Genomic DNA, 26,934 nt, shown 5'->3' on the forward strand with positions numbered 1-26,934 from the left:
CCAGTTGTCGAAAGCTTGAAGGTGTCACAACCAGTTTTATCGAGGGGTATCATGTTATATCTCAGGTAGGGTTTTGCAGGTCCGACTCCAACACAGTTGGAAGAAAGGCTAGGCTGATTGTCCGAGTAGAATAAATATAGGTCTATAGTATTTATAGATTACTTATTTATAAAGTAATTACTTAGATAAGTTATAAATAGAAAGTTATGATTAACATAACTGTACACATTTCTATAAATATCATAAAGATAAATAGGTTAGTAAATACAGCACATAAATCTAATCTGTTATCTCACTATGTAATACATATTATGTTTTGATGATCTTTTGGGAATCAAGAAGCATGAGAGTAATTGCTTCCTATAACTCAAATAGGTAATTAAAATTAATGAATAAATTCTGTAGTTTCAGAAATAGCCCCTCTGCTAACAAAATATACTAGTTCACATTTCAGAAATATTATACAGGCTTGTAAACAATCAGAAAACTATAAACACCATATTTTCGTATATAAATAATTTCCACAAGTAAAGGAATAGTATTAAAGTCCGCCGTAGTCCTGCTCTAATCATCAGGTCGGAAAATGCAATTTTACTAACAGACAATTTTATATCTCGCCGGCAATATAATTTGTACATTTCCCCTCACGGTTTGAGAGTGAAAGAAACACGGTGTATATTTTCTCATATCTTTATAGCAGAGAAATAAGTAGAATAGAAATAAACGGTTTATTATTGCAGTGCAATTTCTCGTTGACTCAAAGGCTTTTGAGGGAAACTAAATTGAAAATAAATGCGACTTTGGAGAAAATTGAAAATGTGTTTAAGTATAAATACAGTTCTAAGTTATATAGTTACGATGCATACCTTTATGCAAATAGACTGTAGTTATTCTTCTATAAACAGTTTAGTTACAAACAATTTACTTATTTATATTAACAGAACGCGCAATTTGTACTTAAGGGTAATTAATATGCCTATGTACTTCCCTTTAATTAAAAAAAACTAATCAATGCTATGATTGTTGTAGGTGTTGATTGTACAATATTATCATTATTTTGATATGCCTGCAAGGAAAATAAGCTACAATAAATTATGCTTTAGTTAATCATTAATTATATCTATAAATCAATTAGGAATTAAGTTAAATAAGAGTCCTTTTAAAACTATCGTGGCTTGTACTCATAATAAAATAAGAGCCTGTTCAAAGTTTACAACATATTGTATTGTGACTTTACTAGTATTTAATTTAGTTTTAAAACATGCAAATTGTTTTCTAACGTTGTTCATTTATGCACAGTCATAGGGTAAGACTGCATACGTTACAGCTAATGATGTCTGTAATGGAATAAATTACTAAGTGCAGCCTTCAAAAGACGGTAAAAGGAATACGTACAAGTCTTTGAGTAGTTTCCAGCTATCTGTGTAGTTATGTGATTTAATTTAGTTCATTGAGATATTCGGGATACAAGGACATATAGAAAAGACATTACTATGAATGTAGCACAGCACAATATCTACTTACTTAGTTTATCTGGACGTAAGCAACATGATGTAGAGCGAAAACTGAATAAGTAGATTACGTATGCATTCAAATGCTGGCTATTTTTAACTTACTACAAAATATAGAAGAAGATTTTCAGTTTGTCGGTATGTTTTACCGATGTTTTGTTTGGATGGTGGTGCTTCTACAATGGGTCCATCTAGTTTCCACCTAGATGAATCATAAGAATGCGTAACGTTAACATAAATTGATGATATAGTCAAGAAAACAGATATGACCGGGTTAGTTTAGTGGTGCCAATAATTCAGGCATTTTGCTTTTAAGTTATTTTTTTTAGTAATAAGATCTAAATAGATTTATACCCGTAGGTCATAGCTAGCAGAACCTAATGGGCTTATCATTATAACATTTGCCTGATCGACCAAGTCTGTGATAGTGAGAACTCATTATTTTTCAACACAGAGAGTTGTGAAAGTGTGAACGATTACGGGATTCATAATGACTTTCTACTGCATTAATTAGATTACATGTCACGATTGTTTCGAAATAATTAATTCTACGGTACTCGAGTGTGTCATGTTAGATTAACAGTAGAGATAAGCGGCAATAGCAGTACAATGCATATTGCTACTGTACTTACGTATGTAACTTTACACTGATTTAGGTCACAAAATGAAATTACAAATTAGTTAGGACAGTTATAATATACTAGCTGACCCGCGCAACTTCGCTTGCGTCACATAAGAGAGACTGGGTCAAATTTTTCCCCGTTTTTGGAACATTTTTTTACTGCTACTCTGCTCCTACTGGTCGTAACGTGATGATATATAGCCTATAACCTTCCTCGGTGAATGGGCTATCTAACACTGAAAGAATTTTTCAAATCGGATCAGTAGTTTCTGAGATTAGCGCGTTCAAACAAACAAACAAACAAACTCTTCAGCTTTATAATATTAGTATAGATTAGTATAGATTAAAGTAAAACATTATAAAATTAGATTTGTATATTGTTTAAGAATGTATTGTTCTTTGTATACATGACTATAATACCCAGGGTTGTATTCGAGAGGAGCTCCCCCAGAAGTTATTATAGTCCACGCTTGCTTGGTAGTGGGATACCTTAATTGTAATTATCTCATTACTGATCAGCCGTACTTGTCAATTGAAATACTCAGACTATCTAACGACACAATTGAATATGCGGATATTGGCAAAGGAAGGAAATAATTAATCTGTGTGGACTATTAAAATAAATTATTACTAGTGGCGACTACGCACAGGCATTCATGGCATTTCACATGCATTTCACGTGATAACAATTGAAGTTCATAATACTGTCTTTCTAGTCTTTTCTGTCATTTTAGTGTAGTTAAATGCCGACATATGAACGAATTATAACATTTTTATACATTATCTGTATACGATGAATTTATAATTATTATAACTTTTAAAAGCATTTCATCAGCTTTACACAATAACGTTGAGTATATTAATCAAGAATAACGATATAAACCAAAATTGGTTATTACCACATCCATTATTCAGGGGAGTGCGTGTCGGTTACCACTTTGCTAACGAACAGATTAATCGTTCATTTACTTGATATATTGTATGAGATAACACGACAAATATATTGTATTATGAAAAAAAAAACAATTAAAATCATATTTTGACCTGTTTCTTCATACTTCAGACAGTGACTACATACTGCATACAGTGCTGTAAAGAAAACACAAATTATATGAAATGTTACCTATTAAAGTAAAAGTTTCGATTAATATTATTTTTGTTTACTATTTTTGTTAGTCTCTGGTGTCTCTCACTGCTGGGCAAAGGTTTCCACTTTTTCTCCAAAAAATTCCAATCTCGTGTTGTTATAATAGCCCACTACTATTAACGCAGTACATAAAGTCAGATATTTTTGTGTAAAAGGAAGATATCTATATAGGAAATGATTTAAAAGGCGAAATCGTTACTAAAATTATGAGTACAATAATTAACACTAAATCATTATCTCCAAAACGAAGAGTGTTTCTTATGATTTATAAGACACTGAATCGAAGAAACATAATTATGAGGTTTATAAAAATGAAGTTTCTTGTTCTACGCCCACACTCCTCTACGTGGGTTTATGATAACAAGATGAAAATTCATAATCTTTTCCAAGTTATCTCAAGCAAATTGTATTTAAGCCAGCTAAGTAGATAACTCGTAAACGTACCGCACAAATTAATTTACTCTTAAATGTATATGTTACTGTAAAAGCCCGACCTGTGGTAAATCCTAAGATTTTCTGGTAAAACCTAAGATTTACCAACTCTCAATGGTAAAAGTCCGAACAAGCCGGAGTTTAAAAGCTATGTTACGGTCTTACGTCACCTATATAAAAAACTCCTTCTTCATAACTATGTTACGGTATAATTATACACCGTAACATAGTTATAAAGAGAAGTTTTGGGCAAAGCGACATGGGAAGGTTAGGTTAGAAGGCTGAGGTGGGAGCTTCGCTTCGCTCGCTCCCACCTTAGCCTTCGTTGTTATTTTTTTTTAAACCACCCAGAAGGAGGAGCCCCGCGAAGCGGGGCTCCGGCGGCATCTCGACATCATCAAGTGAATAGAGGAAAAAGTTCGAAATAAAAGAATTATTCGGACTTTTACCATTGAGAGTTGGTAAATCTTAGGTTTTGCCGGAAAATCTTAGGATTTACCACAGTTCGGGCTTTTACAGTAACATATACATTGCAAAAAATAATAAAAAATATGTTTGTTTATCTCCTCTTCAATATTTGCTTTTATAAAAATGGGTGTAATTTCTGTTAAAAGGTTTTAAATGTTACTAAATATTTTTGCAAAATTCTTTTGCTATTAAAACGTTGATATATACGTTCTCAAAATACAATTTTAATATTTTTACCAGTAAGAAGACAGATTCATGAAAAAATCATAGAATATACTAGATTAAATAAATTGCGCGTACATGAACATTGTAACGAAGAAGCCTCCTTTATTCCCCATTGTGCTATTTTTGTAGATAATATCCTAATACGACAGGAGCCTATCGTACCTAAGCAAGACAAATAGGTACTCTAAAACCTAACTACAATTTACTGCGGATCAAGCAGCATAAAGGAAAATCTAAATCTTTTTATGCAAAGCAAAAGAAAACCCTTTTAGGATTACTCACAGCGCGTGTGTCTATACGTAATGTGGCCATTTACCTTTAAAACATCCTTTGTGGAGAACTTGAAAGGCACAATAAGAATGCCAACTCGTACATTTTCTAATGCTTTGAATATGTAGGTCCACTATTTATTTGACGTATTTATATAGTTCAGTTCTCATATGTAAGGTATAATATAAAGGTCTTATTCGCATTTCAAAATATAAAGCAATATGAGAGGATCAAAAACATAATAAAACCTACCTGGTTAAACAGTATTTTGGCTCGTAGTGTTTGTTAATCAATTAAATTTTGCACATTACACATTTTTCTTTCTAATTTTAATAGTTATTAGGTTATTAGCTGTCCTAGCTGACCCGCGCAACTTCGCTTGCGTTACATAAGAGAGAATCTATACTAATATTATAAAGCTGAAGAGTTTGTTTGTTTGTTTGTTTGAACGCGCTAATCTCAGGAACTACTGGTCCGATTTGAAAGATTATTTCAGTGTTAGTTAGCCCATTTATCGAGGAAGGCTATAGGCTATATAACATCACGCTACGGCCATTAGGAGCGGAGTAGTAACGAAAAATGTTACAAAAACGGGGAAAATTTTGATCCAGTCTCTCTTAAGTGACGCAAGCGAAGTTGCGCGGGTCAGCTAGTGGGTCATAATTTTCCCCGTTTTTGTAACATTTTTTACTGGTACTCTGCTCCTATTGGTCGTAGCGTGATGATTTTTTATAGCCTATAGCCTTCCTCGATAAATGGGCTATTTAAAACTGAATTTCCCAAATCGGACCTGTAGTTCCTGAGATTAGCGCGTTCAAACAAACAAACAAACAAAGTCTTCAGCTTTATAATATTAGTATAGATGTTACCGACTGAAATCGAACAAATCAGGCAAACAGTAGAAGTATAAAGAAAACAAATAGTAGGCAGCCTAACATATTGTATTATCAGTGTTTAGTAGCATACATTATTTATGCAAGAGCATGCATCTGTTTATAGGTTCACTTAATATGTATGAGATAGCCAGCTCTACTCTGAAATTCATGTAAGTAAGCGTAGGTACTCTTGAACGAGCTACCATTTAGTATGTTGTTGAAAGGTTTTTATTAGAAACACTACCATTTTTCCTTTGTATCCTGCAGCAATTGGTTTTCGTATAACTTGTACGCAATCGGAAAAACTGCTACAAGCAATCTGTAGAGTGGAATGATAAAGAAAAAATGTGGTAAAAGAAATTCTGTTGGTATTGGACAACTGCTTAGTGATATTAGTCTGTGGCCGTTTAAAGGTATAGGTGAAAGAAAATCTAGTTTAGTTTTCTCATATAATGTGTATTCTACATACTATTTTATACCGTAAAAGTTTAAGTAGATGTATCAAGGAGTATTCCACTTCATAGTCCTTACACATTAATATTATTACATACATACATAAAATCACGGTTTCTTCCCATCGGGGTAGGCAGGGACCAGAGAACGCCACTTGGTACAATCCCTTCTAAGTGCCTTTGCTTCACATCCGTACAGCTTGTCATAAAATTGGTTATTATGTGCTTGTTCTACATTTTCGTAATTTTTTCCAGCCAAAACCAACTTTACATTGGATATGTCAATGTCCATTATTTAAACAATGTCATAACAAACAAGGTTGTATTACAATATCAGTTATGTATGTGCGCGTATGAAATTGAATTACTGACCATTCACGACACATAACATGAGATAATTGGGCTTGAAAGCTGACAGCTTAATCAGTTTATCAACATATTCTGTAACAGGGTTTCGGTACGTCCTAGTGAATAAATGGATTTTAAAATGACTTTTTTGGCTGACGAGTTTACATTAAAACCGTTTACTAATTTAAAAAAACATGCATTAATGCAAGTGTAGGGAAAAGTGTGTAAGATACAATTTAGCATTTACAATGTTAGTTGTCTAAATAAGGCCGACACGAGAATCGAACCTAAGGCCTCACGACCAGCAGTCGTATACAGTAACAAGCCCAGACCATGAATAGCAGTAAAAAAAAAGTATAGAAACAAATACGGATGTTTTTGAAGCGGTTTCTTTCTCGGTGTTTTTCGATGGGTCCTTAGTGAGTCCTTTTCGCAGGTTTCTTTTGCAACACGTCTCAAGTGTCAAAAGAGAGGGCGAGGACTGTAGCGGTTTGTGCCATAAATATAACAAGAGTGAAAACACTCTCTATAATGCTTTAGTCATTTTGATACTATACTAACTATTTTAGACATTGTGCAAATCGTAACTTTTGGTTTCTTTAGAGAGAATCGAAAAATAATATGGAACTGAAACTGAATTGTTACGCAGAATAATATTTACGAGAACAGCACCTTGCTTAATGAAATCAAAAAGAGTCGGAAGAACAACTCAATTTTATCTACTTCACATAATTAGATGGTCTTCAACAAGACATTGTTTAAAGAACGAAATAAACAATTTACAAAATACTCTTATCTCTCAAACATAGAAAATGAAAAATAACAACGTCACTTCATTCCATTTATCCAAATAAAGGCTTTTAGGCACCACAAACTTTGCCGACGTTGACAAAGGCCTTGTCAAGAGGTTCTATTGTCCCGAAATCTTTGCTAAGTAAGGATAATTAATAATAGTGATGTATAAGCTAGATTCTTAATAGTCATTGAGTGACAGGGGTTATACAATTATCTGCGTCGGTGTTGGTTCAATCACTTTGGATACCCTTGAAGCATTAACATGTAGTGTAGTTAATCGTTTTATGTTTGGGTTTAGGTTTAATTTAATGTCAGTTGATGTGTGATTTGGTTTGTTGATACGATGTAGTGGTAAGAGCGTGTTACCGCTGTAGTTTGGAAGTGAAGGGCTTGCTTAAGTTTTGTCTTTTACTATTTATAGTTAAATCCTTTCATTGATAAAACGTGGTATGTCTTGGTACGAACGTTAACTAAGCACAGTACAGATATGTTTTTTGGAAGATAAATTCTTAAATTGACTGTACATATTTTTGTGCTATTTTTACTCACAGTTTAATGATTGATGATTATATCATAGGGTCATTTGTAAACGAGTGTGTGTGTGTGTTGTGTTTTCGAATGCTGAGAGGAAACGTATATTTTTTAATATACTACGTTGAGATCTTTCTAAAGACGGGTTACAACAAGCCTAAGGGCAAAATATAGCCTACAAAATCCCGAATTTCCGTGACCAAAAACTTTTACGAAACACAAAATATAAATGTCAACGTGATAAGGGACGCCACACATCACAGGACAAGTAAAATATACAGACGGGAAAATAAAATGTCTGCTGCGATGTAATATGATTGTCGAACGGAGGAAACAATTGTCAGGACGGAGATGAAGAGCTTCCGCCGAGAACTCTACTTTATGTATAACATTTATAGAAATAGATGTACTTTCACATACGAGTGTGTTCGTGATAAATGTGAAAGGGTTTTGCTTGAATATGGGATTGCGGAAAATTGGAATGGTTAGAAACGCAGTTTTGTTTGTTAAATCACGAAATGGATATGTTTTTGTTATAACAAAAATGTTTGCAGAAAAGCCCGTTGCACTTTTATCATCTGATAAAACATTTGGACAGTTCCCAGTGGTACTATTGGGAATTATTTTCTAATTGACTTAGCAATGACGTAAGACTACGTTTTTATGTCCGTATAAAATGCAGAGAAGTAGTGCTAGTCAATAAGGTTTGACGCGACCAGCCTATTCAAAGGTAGCCTTATACAGGTACTGTTATGTCCGTAATTCTTGAAAGTATCAGTGTTTAGTAATTCTCGTAAAACAAAATTTGTTTCAACAGGTAATATATGAAATACTTTCATTTAACATCTATTTCAAGCGCCATACTCTACTCATTTACAGTGCCACGCACAAATCAATATATGTATCCAATTAATCCGTAGAACAAATAACAGCCTTCCGTATTTAACTATATCCGTGCTGCAAACAATAAGGGTTGTTCTCGAATACCGATTACCGGAACGAGGACATGGTAATAGGAATCGCAGCGGGAAACTAATTAAATGCAGTGGCTTTATTTGTTACTGAGTATTGGACCTAATGAAAATCGGCTTACGTACAAAGTAGTGTTATGAATAATACGTGTGTTGGTGTTACTTCCATTACTGCATTTTGCCTGAATTTTGCGTAAGGCTTTTTGGTTATAATTTTTGGGATAAAAAATGTAGTTGGGAAATCTGGGATTAAAATACGAGACAGTGGAATCACGACTCAATGTAACAGATACACTTACTTTAACCCACGGAAGATGCTCTGTGATTGAGTTTGTACCGCAGTTTTTTTGCTTTTAATGGATGATCGATGGACGTAAGTAAATTTATATAAATAAATATCATTGGACAACTCACACACGGCCATCACATTCCAAACTAAGCATAACTTGTACTATGAAGTATGTAAAAACAACTTAAACTTTGGATTTGACGGAATATTGTGCAACGAATTTTATTGTAAATAAAAAGAAAATCGAAAGGTCAGAGAGATTCTATTTCTATAATTAAAAATGAGAATAGATATTCGATATCGCTCGTCGCGTTGGCAATAAAAGATTGACCTACAGATTTATTTCACTTCTATATTTTAAAATTGATAATGACGCACTTTAGTGTTTATTTATATTATGAGGTCTCTTATTTTCTCTTAGTCGTCTTTCATATGGAAATGAAACTGTATATCAAATAGTTATTTCAAGCAAGGACTATGTCTGTATGTAACTTGTAGTAGTAATAAACACAAATAGATACCACAAAGTATGTAAGTACTTAACAATACGATAACAGTTCTTAATGAAACAACAGCTTAGTTCAATTGCACTCGAGACAGCACTGTTCTGAGTCACTTATCAACAGGTCAGAATGTCTGACCTTGAGGACATGTTGCATAATCACAAAGGTCATTTGTTTGTATAGGTTAGGAACATAAGTTATAGTCTATATTAAACTTTAACACGCAAATGTTAGATCAACACGTAATTAATTTAAACCTCAGTTTTTCAGTTAAAACTTTTTGCCTTTTTTACTAAAAGTTACTACAGCGTCTTGCCACGATTTTTGTGTAAAGTCTGGTAGGTTATGTCCTTTTTCGAACCAAATGTTTACTGTAACAGAACGTTACACACATTATTTGAAAGAGTGAATGACTATCGCATCCTCAATTTGGTTTTTTCGGCTTATAAAGGTTTCTAGATAAGATTGATCGGTTTGGTTGATGAGTTACACAAACGAAATTCGTTGACAGAACACACCCATACATCAATTAGTTTACCCAACTAATCCAAGGCAGGGGATAAAATTGTTCTTTGTTACATACCATACGCATTTCTAAAAGGTTCCCCGAATGATATTCCACTCGTAAAATTGTCACAAACTCTCTGACTTTGCCTTAGTTGAAGAAAAGGATAAACTTTATAACGACTTAAGCCATTACTGTCAGTTATTCACTTTTTTCCAAGATTAGCACAGAGTTAATCGTTTGAACAGACAGCTATATTTTCTAGCAATAAACAACACTTCTACCTATTTTCAGTGCACCATCGCGTGTTATAGTTCTACCTTATAATTAAGCTCTTGAAATAAAAATGCCGCAATTATTGTTTTATAAACGTTATGTAGGTCTACTGTTATTTCATAAACTCTAGGTTGAAGGCAAAACAGGTTATTAGTGTCATTTCCTTTTGTTTTTTTAGTATTTTTCCTGATTAAAAAGATAATCAACAAAGACTGTTCGATTTTAGTAGTAAAGCGGTTGATATAATTTATTGTCTGTAAGAACAGGACCAACAATGTTGTATTATAAAAATCTGTACTGGCTACGAGTGTACGAGTGTACAATTTAGGCCACCACAAATTCTTACTAAGAAATAAATCCACACCATTATTTAAGTTATCAACAGGTCGCTTCAATCTCGACTAATCTTCAAACAAATCGGCCAACCAATCTGCTCTCATCACCGTGATTTTGTTCCAAATATTTCAACCCAGCTCGCCTGTAATGTGTGTCCAACGGATAATGTTTCGGAATCCAGGTCAGCTAAGTAAGTGAGGATGTGAGCTAAGCTCTGGTTTAGCGACGACCTTAATTTGTGGCAAATAACTATCTAGGAGCACTTATTTGCTAGATTTAGTTAACAGGATTAGATTGTTTACTTTCTCGGAAGATATTTATAGACTTTTTTCGTTATAGATGCTTTAGTAAACGGTTAGTGGTCGGTAGAGTAAGATGTTTTTGAGAATTTGATAAAATGTAACTGTTCCAGTTCTGTAGTTTAGACGTATACATAATGAAGGTGAGAATGAAGCTTTAATCATTTATAACACTAACGCTCGGTTTTTTGTATGAGTTTAAACGCTATTGAATAGATAAACTACCGTTAAATGTACCTCAGAAACCGGGGGTAAGGCAACTAGTCTAAGTCGATATTTTACACATATCAGGTGTAAAATATCGACAGTTAGACATATTATTATAATGAAACTTTTTGGAATATTGCTATAATTAATGTTACATTTAACCAAATAGAAATTGGAGTATTGCTGGTGTATCAGTACACTTGAAATTAGGCTTCATGGAAAGATGGGCTTGATGTTAATGAACATTAGTTAAAATGCATTGTAAAGTGACTTTTAAAATATTTAAAAGAGTGTTTACGGTTTACGATTTTTGCAGTATGTGTAAAAGATGCATCGCGCTAATACTTAAAATAATTATTTGAATACTTGGCACGACAAATGCAAAATAACATATTTTCGGCTATTCTTGTTTTCAGCACAATACAAACAGTGTACTGTACCTATAGATTTGTTTGTGCACCTACAACGGAAAGAACTCAGGACTAATTATTAATAGAGCTGTTTTATTCTAGCTAATAAACGATTTTCCTTATCAGGCAATCGACTACTGTAAGGGAATTTTTAAACAAAGGGGTAGAAGGTGTAATATGGCATAATGACTGCCTGCATGGCGCAGTGGTTTAGGCCGCCTCGCCGCTACCATTGCGTCGGGAGGTCGTTGGTTCCATTCCCACCCGGGACGATTGTATATGCGATCCACAAATAGTTATATCTCTCTATAGTCGGGTCTGGTTATACTAATTGTGTCCGTTGTTTGTATGTTTGTTAAAGACCCTTCGACACAAGACGAAAAAAAAGAAAAATATATAAAAAATAATACTGTCATCATATCATATAGGTTTCACGGCAGCCCATCAAAATTGCGATTGAAATAACTAATATCCATCTAATATCTCCTAATAAAGGTTTTATGTGGCAACATGGCACACTTTATGACGTTTTCATAGCTCCTTCGAATATAATAGAACAATAACATTAGTACGTTGCTCTTTGTCGGCTGTAATTTTTTACCTTTCAGCCTTTGTTTAGAATTGTGTTGTTTTATTTGTCTAGCCATAGTGGCTTTTGATTCGTTAGAAATATAAAGAGTGCTTTATTTCTTTGTTCTTTAAATAGCATCCTCAGTGTTTCAGTGTTTTCCTTCGTGTTTTTATAATACTAAATGAAATGATAATGACAAATATACTGTTACTAGTTTCTGGGATGGAAATATCGTATGTGTTATTCCACGTTATTATCTAGCTGTGTACCAAATATCATGAAAATTCGTAACTTGGCGAGATTGAGTTACATGCGTTTAATCAAACATAAACCAAACATCCAAACATTCGCACTAATAAAATAAAGATTTCATGGCATTGCCATTAACTTAGTTTCCTTTTTTTTTTATAATTTATATTGAACTTCTTAAAAATCAAATTGTGCAAGCTTATTTTTACTTCTACACTACATATTAATAAAGTAAATACATAACTACTGAAAGTTTATTAAGTGTGTAAAATGAACGTAATCTTAATATTCGGAAGCCTAGCATTTACTGCCAGCTTATTAGCCATTAAAGGTTATAGCATCAGTGATAATATTTTACACCCCTAGCTCTTGTAGGCAAATTCCCTGTGAAAAGAAGGCCACAAAAATAATAAGTCTGTAAAAATCTTTATTTTATTGTACAAATTAAACTTGTCTTTATTTTCGTAGATAGAAACAAGTAAATAAAAAGAAGAAGTCACCGTTTATCCCTCATAAACTGTAAGTGACTGTAACCAAATTACTTTTCCAAGCATTTGTCCCAAAAGAGTAGTAAAATAACTGAGTCTTCAAACACTCTGGAGAAAACTTTATTTGTTCACTAACCTTTCTTAACACGACCTTTGTTGACTTTCTCTTATCATAGCAAACTTTCGCCCACGATTTTCACGAAGCGATCAATCATAGCCCATCAATGGGATTGACGTATTGACGGTCAATTGTGCCATGGATACTGGATAAAGTAAACTATCAATCCTCTGTCAAGAATTTTAAATCATCAATCTATTTATTGACACCCCTTGAGGGTGAATCCTAAATGTCAACAGTTTCAGATATAAGCGATCATACTGGTTTGTACAAATGTTTCGATTTGAAAATTAATATTTCCTTTTTTTCTTTATTGTTATTGAGTACTTCTGTATAATACCCATCGCATGTAAAAATGTTAGCCAACCCGAAGTATCACGAGATTTTTGCTAATACCTAGCAGACTACAGATTATTTTACTGTTCATAAAGTCTCTATTGAATCGTAAATGGTCATTTCATTTCGTAAATTCCTACAATTGACTGTTGAATATGTAAGGCAGTAATGGGCACAAAGGAAATACTTTTCCCAAGCGTCGGATTTTCACACTTCATTTCAAATATCCTAATGGTTCCCTTTGAATTGCCTTTGATTCCATGAACAGGCGGGAAAAGGACATTTTTCGTGTGTATTACATACTGTACTTTCGAAAAACTTCGTCCTCTATGGTTGTAAACTGTTTAATAGTATAGTGTAACCAACACTACGTGGCTATTTGTATTGTTTTTAATAACATACCTTTTGCTGGCATATTAATGAATTAGCCCATGATCACGGTCGATGTAATTCGATCAAAACGTCGGGTAAACAAATAAGGTATCCTAATCTTTAATTTTCAATCGTGTTTAGGACTCGTTGCATTATAATATAATATTAATGAATTATTTATGTTCAAATGTTATTGTTCGAAGCTGTAATAAACAGTGCCAATTTCTGATATTAAGAATTCTGTTTAAAGAGGCTTTAAGCAATCTATTTGAGTGAGTTAATGAAATTCGTGATTCTTGAACCAACCATGATTCTACTTTGAATAATTTATTTTCCGATAAATCATATTTCGCCGGGCGAAATAAGTATTATTTTATCATAGCGGTATTTCAATAATAAATCTGGGTTTCGGTTTCATATTATATTTTCATGAAAATTGGGTTTTGTTTACACGTGCAGCTGCTTATTGGTTTTAAAATAGAAACATTGCCGTAAATGTTTTGCTTTATGGTATGGCCTAGAAGGTAAGGTAAACTGTAGTATATAAAGTCGTAAGCGAGTGTGAGGTTTCCAAAGACGATGATCAGTACCTCGATTCTCTACCACTATCGACTACCGACAACCGGCTAGCTATCGAAATTTTGACATTTAGAATGTATTGCCAAAATGTTTCCTACGACACCCGTCAGAGGCGCTGATCAGATTTTCATACAAAATTTCTCGATGACAGTTCGGTTGTCGGTAGTCGATAGTAGTAGAGAATCGAGGCACAGTACCTCGATTCTCTACCACTATCGACTACCGACAACCGGCTAGCTATCGACATTTGACATTTAGAGTGTACTGCCAAAAAGTTTCCTACGACACCCGTCAAAGGCGCTGATCAGATTTTCATACAAAATGTCTCGATGACAGTTCAGTTGTCGGTAGTCGATAGTAGTAGAGAATCGAGCTACAGGATAGAGCGAAGTGGAGTAAGATTAAGATCTCTGATCCCTCTACCGTATGGCATTTAAAGTATGGAAGAGAGAGAATGAGAGAGAGACAGAGAAAGAGATAAAGAGTCGATTTCATATTACAATATTTTCATAAAAATAGGGTTTTGTTTACACGTGTAGCTTATTGGTTTTAAAAGAATAAAAATGAGAGAAGATGTCTACTTACTGCTATGGCCTAGAGCGTAAACAAAAGGTTGTGTCGTCGTAAATTCTATTGTGATCTGGATTATCTTTCCCTTGTAATTTGTCAATGTTTTAACAATGTTCAATTAGGAAAGATTGACTTCAAGTGGGAGTATAACGAAGGATTTTCAAAGTAGGAGCTTGTGAGAGAATGTGTCCTATTTATTTTAATAACCATAGCTCTAGGTATTGTCTGTATAAGCATATAAAAATTCTACACTAAATAGCTTTTGTATTTGAGTACAAAAGGCTTTAGGACAAAGTTTTATTTTTATGACATTTTCATCCGCTTAGTGAAAATTGTATAATATCTTTCAATCTAATTTCATTATCTTATCATTTTTTGTATTCAACTATTACTAAGTATATCTTTACTAAGTCAACTATTTAAAAAAAATGTGTATAATTACGGTATGCATATGCACTACTAATTAGTCATATTCAATTACTTTCAACTAGCTCAGCTAACGTAACCGCAGCCGCATCGGAGCGTACTAAAATAATTCCCAATTACCACAACGTTAGAAGCTAATTTACTTCTTGGCTTAACTGATTAGCTCGTATATTCGCTGGAACGTCTTAGGCTTGATACACACACATTCGGGACGGCATATTCGGTACGGTAGTATTTATCGAACACAAAGCAACTTGAGGCAATTACTGCACTTGTTCCGCTTATGCCGATTGGGTAGTGCCTTCAGGTCCGATCGTCGCAATTCGGTTAAGACATTCAGGCTTGTCGATGTCGAACGGAGTCTTTCCTGAACATTCACCAACACATATTCGGTTTTGCCGCACGAATTGACCAGTAATGCCGAACCGAATATGTGTGTAGCAAGCCTTAGAACATGTAAAACGGTTTTTAAAAGCCTAAGAGGTAGAGCTCTTAGTTAAGATTAAAGGAGTTGCGAAAGTCTGCCTCTACTGCCTTTGAGAAAGTAATTACGAGGTAATCTTTGCTTGTGGAAACTGAAGTGTGGCTTCATAAACGGTAAAAGGCTGGGTTTTGTTTTAATATAGAGGTGATGAAAGGAATTTTGTTTTGTAAACTGTGCATAACATACGTATGTTGTTGGAAATTATTCATTTGATTTATATGGGTGAAATAAAGTTAAGATAGCAGGATATGTCTTAGTTTCAAAGCTATTTTATGACAATATTTTAAATTAATTAATTTGTTGTTTATTGCAATAGATATACTATTGCAATAAACAACAAATTTGTCTGATGTCATTTTCCATCAAAACCATCAAGTTGCGGTAAACCACAACTGCTCCTGTGACTGTCATTGCACACAGGATTAGTTAATGACTATGGTGTTCTATGAGAATCATAATACTTACCTACGTTATTACACACAAATATCGGAAATTTAAAAAATAGCATAGTAAGTATACTAAACATTTCAAATTTGTTGTACTACCTACAATAAAGTAGGAAAATACTGCAAAGTGAAGTCTTATTAAATGTCATACAACTTTAAAAGTCTTATTGCATTACCTCAGTTAAAATAAAACATTCAAACGTGAAGCAGAAACTCTACGTTAAGCCTTTTAAAATAACTTCTGTACATTCCAACGGTGCTTTTCAAAGGCAAATAACTAGCTGAATCGCCTTCATTGCGAAGCCAGCAAGCAATCTACTTCTATAAAATAACTCTGTAGAGATATTGATCTAAGGTCTGCTCCTTTCATCTCGCTCCGACGAGGAATACGGTTTCAAGTTTGTATACCTATCTATAATATTCTCCATATCCAATTTACTTTAAGAAGTTTGATGTTGTTTATTTTTGTATTTTGTAAATATTATTTATTGATGTATATTATGGACATCGGTTTCTTTATTATATATTTAATCACATAGGAATGAATGAAACCAAAGATACGCTGAAGTCTTCTCACTCATCATATATCTTTTGCAGCTAACGTAACCGTTGTGAGTTGTTTTCTACATTTCCTGTTCTATAGTTACTCTTGCATTTTGTGACTCTATGACTTAAAAAGATACTTGTACAACAAAAGTGTTTTAAGGACGAAAACGGAACAGAACATAGAAAAAGTTATTGTAATTAATGTTGACTCACGCTATTCCAGTTCATCGGTTTCGTAGATATACAGATACATGCCGAGTAGATATTGTTCGTGTCAACAATAGATTACATACATTACTTTCAAATCGACCAAACAATTATCTCTTAAAACATAAATTGGTGTACCCATTGTTGTCCACGAAATCAACTCACATCCTTTTGTACGATATAAATAGTCAGGAGTAATTACCACCGACGACTCATTTAGTCAATGTTCTGTCATTACCATAATTTTAACGAGTTGAGTATTTAAATTATCTAGTTGTATAAACTTTGTTCGTGTTTTTGTTTAGATAGGATAAGGTTTATCTGGTAAAATGTTTGGACGAAAAACAAGAAGTTTAATAACGATTTTGTTCAAATATAATTTAACTTGTTTTGTAAAAGCCCTTTCGTTTGTAAATGTAAATGAAGTTATTAATACACGACTAGGTTTTTTACGTTTATTCAGTAACAATTCTCTACTTTAGGAAAATATCTGCTTAATTTCTTTTAATAATAAAAGACTATTTTGTGAAGTAAAAGAACACTTATGAACCAAAAAGATGCCATAATATGAGGGGTTATAAGGCAGTTTCCTGACTTAAAACAACGGCATAAAAAATCTGAGAAGTTTCTTTAGAGGACAGTTCTAGTATGTTCTTATTTAAGAAAATTGCAGGTAGCCCCACGCATTCCGTTGTTAAATGAGTGGATGAGATTACGTCAAATTATATCACTAGTTTCCTTTTCAAAGGTTATATCAGAATAAATAGGTAAGTAGTTACGAATGTGTGTGTCCTCTCAAGGTCTTTTAAATTATAGTCATGAGAACTAAATGACTGATTAGAATATAAACACTAATTTTGTTACAACAAAACAACTAAAAACGTGCGACCATTGTTTAGCACTTATATTGAAACAGGCATTTTGTTTATAATTTTATTCGAGTAAATTATCTCGATACCGATTTACATTTTAATTTATATCTTAGCATAAAAATGGATTCACGCAAACTGGTACGACTTTGACACGTAAACTATATTCTTCCCGCGCCTTCGTTCACGTGGAAAGAAGTCTTGGCAATCCTTTCAAGTAATGAACTACCTGCGCGCCAAATTTCACTGAAATCCGTCCAGCAGTTTAGGCTTGAAAGACTAATAAATGAACTCACAACTTTCGCATTTATAATACTAGTAGGGTTTTATTTCTCTTCAAAGGAAAACGTTCACATTTCGTATTTCGCTTAAGTCATAGGTTATTTATAGCTTAAGCGAAATATTGTTCACAAACAGTTTTAGATCGATTACCAGTAAAACCATACAAAGTTGCTTTCTTATTCCTCACCGCGCTTTTCCATTACATTGAAGCAGGAAAATCGTTTTCAACGACGTGACTATTTTACGTCATTACGCACGAAGCATTTCAATTTGAAAACTTATTGTTGGTTGCCACGGTACTTTAGCTATGTGGTAAAATGTACATATATAAATACAAGTCGAGAGAAAAGAAACTATTTCCAAATCGAGAAACTAAATGTTGATTACTCTTTTCGTAGAAATATATCAATTTATTGGTGGTGTTGCTTCGAGATAATATTACGAGGAAATTTCACTATTTTCATTGATAAAATGCTCTTGAAAATGTAGCAGTATAAACATATTTTAAAAATTATCCGCACCTCAATCTTTTTAATTCACCATATTCTTTAAGTGTGATTTATTTGGGACTGTGGCCAATTCCGTCCCTCTACGTAAAATATGTTGGTCGCTAAATCAAAACAAACTTCGTTATTGTTCCAACCGAATTTATTACGATTGTAGGAGTAAAAACTTGTGTGTGCTCGACCCAGTACTAACTAATAGGTCCGCTTAATAGAGGGGAAATTGTGTTTCGCTATTAGCTTGTTACGTTGTTATTGTTGTCAATCTAAATGAACGTAGGCGCTTATAATACTAACTTTTGTCCGCGACTTTGCTCGCGTTTAATCTATACTTCTATACTAATATTATAAAGCTGAAGAGTTTGTTTGTTTGTTTGTTTGTATGAACGCGCTAATCTCAGGAACTACTGGTCCGATTTGAAAAATTTTTTCAGTATTAGATAGCCCATTTATCGAGGAAGGCTATAGGCTACATAACATCACGCTGCGACCAATAGGAGCAGAGTACCAATAAAAAATGTTACAATAACGGGGACTATTTTGATCCATTCTCTCTTATGTGACGCAAGCGAAGTTGCGCGGGTCATTTGTTTTATAAAGAGACAACAGTGTGAAATAACCACTTTTAACAAATGTCACGTATTTTATATTTGGTGTTGCCTTAGACTGAAGGCGAATTAAAGAACATTTAGTACATTTTTTACTAAAGTCCATACTGTAGAAAGGGGGACTATTGCGTATCTAAGTGAAAAAATATTTTATAGCCCCAATGCTGTACTTATATCGTAATTTTCCTAAAATAATGGTGATGATTACGTTACGCCAAAGCAGCAAAGCACTGCCTAGAGGCTATCAAATTGAGAGTACACGAGTTGTCAACCGAGATTAATAATAAGCATGCAGGACATTTGAACAGGTCCAAAGATAGTAAGATGATAAGTATGCCTGCCGAAATGCATAAGCAAACGACCAAGTGGTTTAGAATTTATGGGAGTGCAGGTCTTTGCCAAAAAGTAAACCTAAGTTATAAAAACAAATCGGGCCGCAGGTCGTTATAAAATTTCACTATGTAAAATGAAGCTGAATGTATGCCAACAAAATTTCAGGCTGACTTGTTTGTGAACTAGGTCGTTACGGACACTACATATTGAATTTTGAACTACTTTCACAGCACCGTGAAATGAGTTAACTTTACGGAATTTGGGCTACTGGAACGATTGAAAATGTCTAGACACAGTATGAAGTTATGGTATGTTGCTAAGGTTTATACCCTAAAATATTTATCTATATTTATTGTTAGGTAAAGGGTTAAATAGTTGTATACGCTATAATCTCTACCTTTACGTAAGTTTCAAATTACAGGTTTCTGCAGTAAAATATTTTCTTTCAGAATACTTCATTATATTGGAAACTTTCGGTACCTTTTTAAGTTCCCCCGCTTTTTTACTTATAGCATCATTAGAAGAATACGTAAAAAAGGTTAATAAACCTGGTACTGAATGTAGAACAAAAAAGTATTATTACATTACATTTCTTATTCACATTAATCTTACAACTGACCCTTTACCTAAACTCTCTTAATTATAATTGCTATCTTATAGTTTAAAACAACACAAAATACCTAGAAATACGAAGTAATTAAATTTCTTTAAACTAGGTCGTACCGTCGAACTAACTTGTACGAGTCTGAACAACTGTCCTAACCACATTCGTAGTTACGGAACTGTAATGAATTGTACGAATCGTTCACGTATAAGTTGTTTACGAGTAAAAACTTTCCCAATTATTGTTTTTATTTACTTTTCTAATCACACTGTAAACGAGTTGTATCTAATTCGTGCTTATGTTAGTAATTTGACCCATATCCACCGACTTATTAGTTATATTTGAATTTCTGAATGTAAAGATTTATCTTTCTCGACTTTGTAAACAAATTAAGTTTGGTAATAAGTTCTGACTTTTTTCAGTTCTTTCTAGAAAAAAAAACACTTTTAGAAAATCATGACACTTCTTACAGCGGCTATATACATTTGCAATACGGCTTACATTACTGAACGGCGCTACATAACACTACTTACATTTACAAAGTATATTGCCCCGAGCATTATATTGAATATTTACTTGTTCGCTGTACACACAGACATCTAAAATCATTATCCTTCTTTTCCTTCGCCCTGCCGTTGCTAATTAACTTCATTACCTCCAAATAAAACGTCATTCTTACCCAAATATAATAAAATCCCTCCGTGAATGTAATACGAGTAAATGAAAGCCGTCTTCCGTACAAATGAAGTGAAAATAAGGCCGACCGTTGTCTCCTTTATCGCATCATATCGTGATCTCGGAGGGGTTATTTATCTTGGCCGTGTGTGTAATGCTTATATGCTGTAGATAATACTGTGCTCATAAACTCGCCAGTCTTTTATTTATCGCCTACGTCCACCCGCAACGATTTTGTAGATAAACGGCAGCATGTTTTTCTCGGCTCGCCTTTTAAAGTGCATTAAGCTTGCATGGTTGAAGAATGTAAAGGGGCTAAAGGATCTTTGAGTAAAAATAAAACTGTCTGCCTTTTGTGTGGTTAGCGGTCAACGAAAGTGTAAAAGATGGTTCAGCTATCTAAAGGTATTGAACTCGTGGTGATAAACATAAGTTTAGGTTACGTACAATATAAAGGTCAAATACCACCAAGTGTTCATACAATATGTTCATAATCTGGTACTTTCAGCAACCTTGCTCAGTGATAGACTACCTATTGTATACTAGTACTTATAGATAACGATCTTAGTATATTCACTACTACATTTTATTTTACTTTGTAACAATGTTGCACAAATAACAGCTGTTGAAATTACCTAATTACGTAACATGCACAATACAATAATATCAACAAAAGTCTCTCCATAAATCACTAGTAAACACAGGGATAGCACGCAAATGTTCTGTCACGCGATGTTCAGAGTTCAGACTGTAGACAAAATAGAGACGTAGATTCATAATGCAACAAATCATTTGTAGAAATGTATTTTGCTTTTGAAAGGCAATATTCGATTGAACTTGGAAGGTTAGAGGAATGGCATAATTTGATTGAACTTTCTAGTGTTTTATCGGAATATATTCGGAAAGTACGTATCTTCCAATATATATTTAGAGTCTACGATTTTGAGATTTCATGGCAAGGCAGAATCAGATCTATACTTATAATAAATCTGTAGAGAGGTCATCAGAAATAAAGGATCTTCGCGGCTGTCTAATTTGAAGACCCCTCTGCCCTGAGACCTGTTGTATTTGACCCGTATTCCCCTGGAATAAGGACTAATGCACCTCGGATTTTTGATTTTTTATTCACGGCCGAAACCAAACTCTTTTTCATTACAAACAGTTTTGGTCTAGCTGGAAGTTGTAATCGTAAATAATGTGTTTCCTTAGTACATCGTGACATGAGTTATACCTATCCGTTGTAGATGTTTTAAAAAACCAAAATAGATGCACAAAAATACATAATTACATACCAGTCTAACAAAAACGTCCTGATTGGTGGATTATAATACGATATTCTATTTTAAATTTATAAACGGCCATTAGTAGCAAATTGGAAATACCTGTCGTAACGCGAGATTGGCACTTTGAAGTTTGATAACGAGCCTACTCCATAAAATATGACGTGATTATCAATTGACACTGATATCAATCCACTTGCCCTTAATCCCAATTGTCGCCGACTTGAGTTGAAGTAATTGATGTACGGTCAACGTCAAAAGTAAGTATAAGTACCTATACTGTTAGCAAGTAGATCAATGAAAATAATGAAAAAATGGAAATATACATATTTATTGCAGCAATAGACAACAGCATAGTCTTTATGATTTGGCCATCATAATGATTGGAATTAATATGTATTTTGAATCAGTATTCTATTCGTACAATTATAAATTGAATGTGAAAAATAGATACAAAAAAGTTGGAAAAAAAAACCACGAATATCTTATTACTCATGAAACAGCAACATTTTAACAATATCTCATTAGCAAGTTGAAGGACGCTAACAAAATACATTTAAACATTGAACTTTCCTCTAAATAACAACAGTTTTTGTAAACAACGTACAAATACAAATTCCTTTAATACAAAGGTAATTATGTCTCTTTGAGAAGGAAAACGACGTATTTAATTTTGGCTCATTATATTTACTAAGTAGAAGCTGTTTACTTGTAACCTTCTTATCACGAGTTGGCAACGAGATAACGATCTTTGTTTACTGCTCATAACATTACAGTGTCTGCCTTCTGAATAAGTAATGCGAAAATAAGTGAGCTCTTGCATTGTTTATTATTTCATGGAAAAATGCTGTTTAGTTATTTTCCGAGGCCATTTTCTTCGTGATATTTTATTTTTGAAGACGTAAGCGTCATTATCTGTCAACTTGTCTTTCTCTTGATATATTCGCCATTCGGAATATTAATAACTTTGTTTTATAACATACATTTAAATGTTACCTCATGTGAATGAGGCAAGGAAAGTTTGTAAGGAATTAAGGGTCGTACCAAGTGGCGTTCTTTGGTTTCCGTCTAATTCCATGGGAAAAAGGCGTGATTTTATGTTTAAATGTACTTATGTTTAATCAGCTTTTGAATAGATATGCAGGTTTATTCATAGGCCTAAAGAAGAAGGAGCTAGCACATTAAATTTATTTATAGAAAAAAATGTGAGTAATACAATAATTTATCTGTTTGAAATGCTAGTCTGTTATTTTTTATGTATCAGATTTACTCGTAAATAAATCTATTTACGTATATTTGTAGTTAAATATACGGACATTGTTATTGTAATGTTGGAACCACGTGTAGAAGATATTAGTCTGTCCCATTTTTCAACTATTCACAGACCTTGTAGCGGTTGAAATATTTATAGGATTGTTTGTATACCATAAAATAAAAGTAAGTAGGAACTAATGCGACCTTCATTGTATATCTCCAACAAGCCTATTTTTAGCTGCTGTAGATTCAATCATTGTTATTGGAATCGACCTCAAGAAAAGAAATCTGCCCTACCTCTCCGAAACCAGTATTATAATTCTAGTAGTACCCAACAACTGTTCAGGAGGTGCCTCATTATCAGAACGACTTTTTTGGATACTTATTTGTAAAAATCTTACCTACAAAACCATACCTTTTTTTAAGCATGTATCAGAGTCACTGCTGGGCAAATGCCTCGCCCGTCGATTTCCAGGTTCCCAGAAATTATTTTTTTATTTAAAAGATTTTTGTATTTGAAACTCATCTGTGGAATCGGATGTTTACGTTATCAATAGCAAATTGTTGTTGGGACTTCTTTATTTTCAGTAGCATACAAACGTAACATCTCATATTTAAGGTCAAATTCTCAGTCTTCTTATTAAGGCATATTGTATTGACACTGTACCTATTCATGTTCTGATTTAATGGCAAAGACGTAATTGTTATGCTAAATACACTAGGGTGAAATGTAGGTTGCATAATATGAATACATTGTAATTGCAAGTGTTTACTAACGATATGTCATGTAGATAATGTTATCGGTGCTATTATCGTATACAGTAGCGTGTTGAATATAAGATTATTAATAGAATAGTGTATTAGGTTTTTATAGCAATTGTTTGTAGGTTTAACCTGTTTAGTTTTTGAAACTAAGATAGAATGAAACGAGAGTTCAGTTGCGAAACTACGAAAAACTAAAAATCTTATCTAAGGACTTTTTAAATGCATTCAGGGAAAACATACACTTACACACGTTTTTTTTGACAAAAAGTATTTTTATTAATAAGTAGTAAAAGATCTTTATCGACATTTACATTTTGAAGAGGGATTGACAACATAAAAGTATATATAAAAAATGGGACCTCATAGGAAGCACCACCGAAAACCAAACCACTATACGATACTCAGAATAAAAAGTTATGAAGCTTTATGCATTAAAAAAAATCATAACAATCAAGTTTTTGGCTGGATCTAATTAATACCTACTCCATCTTCCGAAGACCTATTTACTTTTCAATAATGGTAATTTCTGTATTTTATACTTTAAATATTTCAACAAAACAAATACCTAAGTAATTTGCTTCTTGTATACCTCTGACATTTTTAATATGCTAATGTGAGTCACAATCAAATTATTTCAGTTAAGTTTACTTTGTTCTCCGCTGCTGAAGCTGAATGCAGTCGTTATGTTTGCACCGAGGCGACGCCAAACGAAACTTTAAAATAAATTAACTTATGTTAATTTTGTTTCTACCTTGAAGTTTATTTTGTCTTATTTGGACGGTTATTTTATTTTTGTGAATATGTTTTCTTTTAAAAATTGCTGTACAAAATGTATGTGATTCTTCGTCGATATCGAGAAATGGCAGTCAAAACTTCCTATTATTTGTAAGGATAAAGAGGCTTGTATAATTTTGTGCCGTAAAAAGTTATTAAAACTGCTTTTTTTATAAAAATAGAAAAAGATTAACTGTTTTTCCTTCTGTTAGATTACTTAAGCACCAAAATGCTTTCTTAAATAACTGTTCTACAGTTAAAGAAGATTACAAAAATCTAGAAGTCAACAACTTAAGACCCTACTATAAAGAAAAGCGCTTCCTAAAACTAAAAAAAATGCACCCTAGAAAATTCAAGCGTAACTTAATTATCCCTAACATTATTACGTACAAGAGTTCAGTTGTAATTATGCATTGGTTGGAGCCTGGCGGGAGTGGAGATCGATACCGTCGGCTGGCCCGTCACCGCCCGTCACCGTGCCGTCACCCTCGCGTCTCGTCACAAAGGGTACGGTAATGTACTGAATTAAGCTGATGCTAGACTGCTTCTTTGGACTTGTTAATTAAATTGTAGTAAAAAATAAAAGGAAATACTTGAAGCCAGTGTTTACTACCTACGATAAAGTTGGAGTATGTTTGGACTGCGTTATAACGTGTAGTTTGTAAGTGACATTAGATCGAGATATTAAAATGTTGCAGCGGGTTTGGCCTATTATGCTTTCATTTTGTTTTGTCTACATATTCTTATAAATTATACATGAAGTTTTTATGGAAGAAATCATAAAATTCCACTATCAAAAATGTGGTTTCAATTAATTTATTAGAAAAAACAGTGATACTTAGAAACGTCGAATAATCCCCGCTATTCCAAAGCAAAAGCTTATCAAATATTTAGCCATAAGGTAATAAATAGAGTCAATAAATACACATTATTGAACAGATAAACTGAGGAAAAATAGCACATTACTAGGTTTCTTCATTACCAACATTGGCTATAATCGTTATTATCGAGAAAATATAGAGGTACCTTTTACACGATGTTTGCTACACTCTGCGGTATTGCAAACGTTATATTGCGCTCAAACACGCTACACCACCCTTTAAGAGATTTTTATTTTTATTTTGTACACCGCGCCACATGGCACGATATTCTGTTGAATATGTTTGATGTTAAAGGCGTGAAATTTTTGCCATTTTTCATACTGCATACGGTGAAAATAGATGAAAATGTTTGGGGAGGTATTGTAGTTTTATTTTTGAGAGAAAATAGAGGTTGTCTTTCAATTTTGTATGACATTTTCACATATAACTTTAAAGTAAGTTAGTTTTGCGGTTTCATATAACAATTGCATTCTAAAATATTAAAACAGAGGAGATTTCATTGCATTACCGCTAGAGACATTTTTAATTGAGCCTAATCGAACTAAAATATATTTTTTATTAAATCTTGGAACAAAATTAAATGTTCTGAACGTACATTTTAATTCAAATTTAGTATCCAACAATATTCATGACTTAATTTAGAATTCTCCTCGTATTTATAATCCCATTAGTCGTAACTACATTTCAGTTAATCGAATACCGAGTTTGAATCTTGTACGTATCGAACGAAAGCAATCAATACTAAGTAAATATTAACAAAACGATGCGAGTTTATTCAGTACGTAAGCGGTTTCAAGGTATTATCATCGATTTCTTTCACATATAAACTAAATAGAAGGAAAAGGGAAAGCTTGTGACAGACATGTAATTATGTACCGCGGAAGTTGGATACGTGCTTTGAAAATGCGCCTTTGCCGACGGTTTCGAGAGCTATAAGAATTTTACTCTTCACTTTTGATGTTTGCAGACGAGTTTTTAATGAAAACCTCGAAGTTTTTGGTACAACATCCTAAAAAGTAGTAATTACGGTGTTTTTGGACCATTCCCCGCTACGTTTCGAAACTTACCACAATACAACTTGTATGATAGAAAAAAATGATACTTAGCTATCGAATTTTAAGGAAAATAAAATACAGCTTTTCCTCTTTCATTCGCCATTGGTTTTCCGACTACAACACGTCAATTCCATTGTATTTGTTTTAAATTTCTGTTTGTAGCTATAATTGCAAAGCAATAGTTAAT

General features: G+C 33.3%; 1 protein-coding gene across 1 annotated transcript in view; it reads left to right on the plus strand.

The window, feature by feature from the left end:
- Window positions 1-26,934, plus strand: part of LOC142978877 (uncharacterized) — a 54,145-nt gene that overhangs the window by 3,654 nt on the left and 23,557 nt on the right. The window lies entirely within an intron of this gene.

This window comes from Anticarsia gemmatalis, chromosome 15 (assembly GCF_050436995.1).
Source record: "Anticarsia gemmatalis isolate Benzon Research Colony breed Stoneville strain chromosome 15, ilAntGemm2 primary, whole genome shotgun sequence".
Taxonomy (NCBI): domain Eukaryota; kingdom Metazoa; phylum Arthropoda; class Insecta; order Lepidoptera; family Erebidae; genus Anticarsia; species Anticarsia gemmatalis.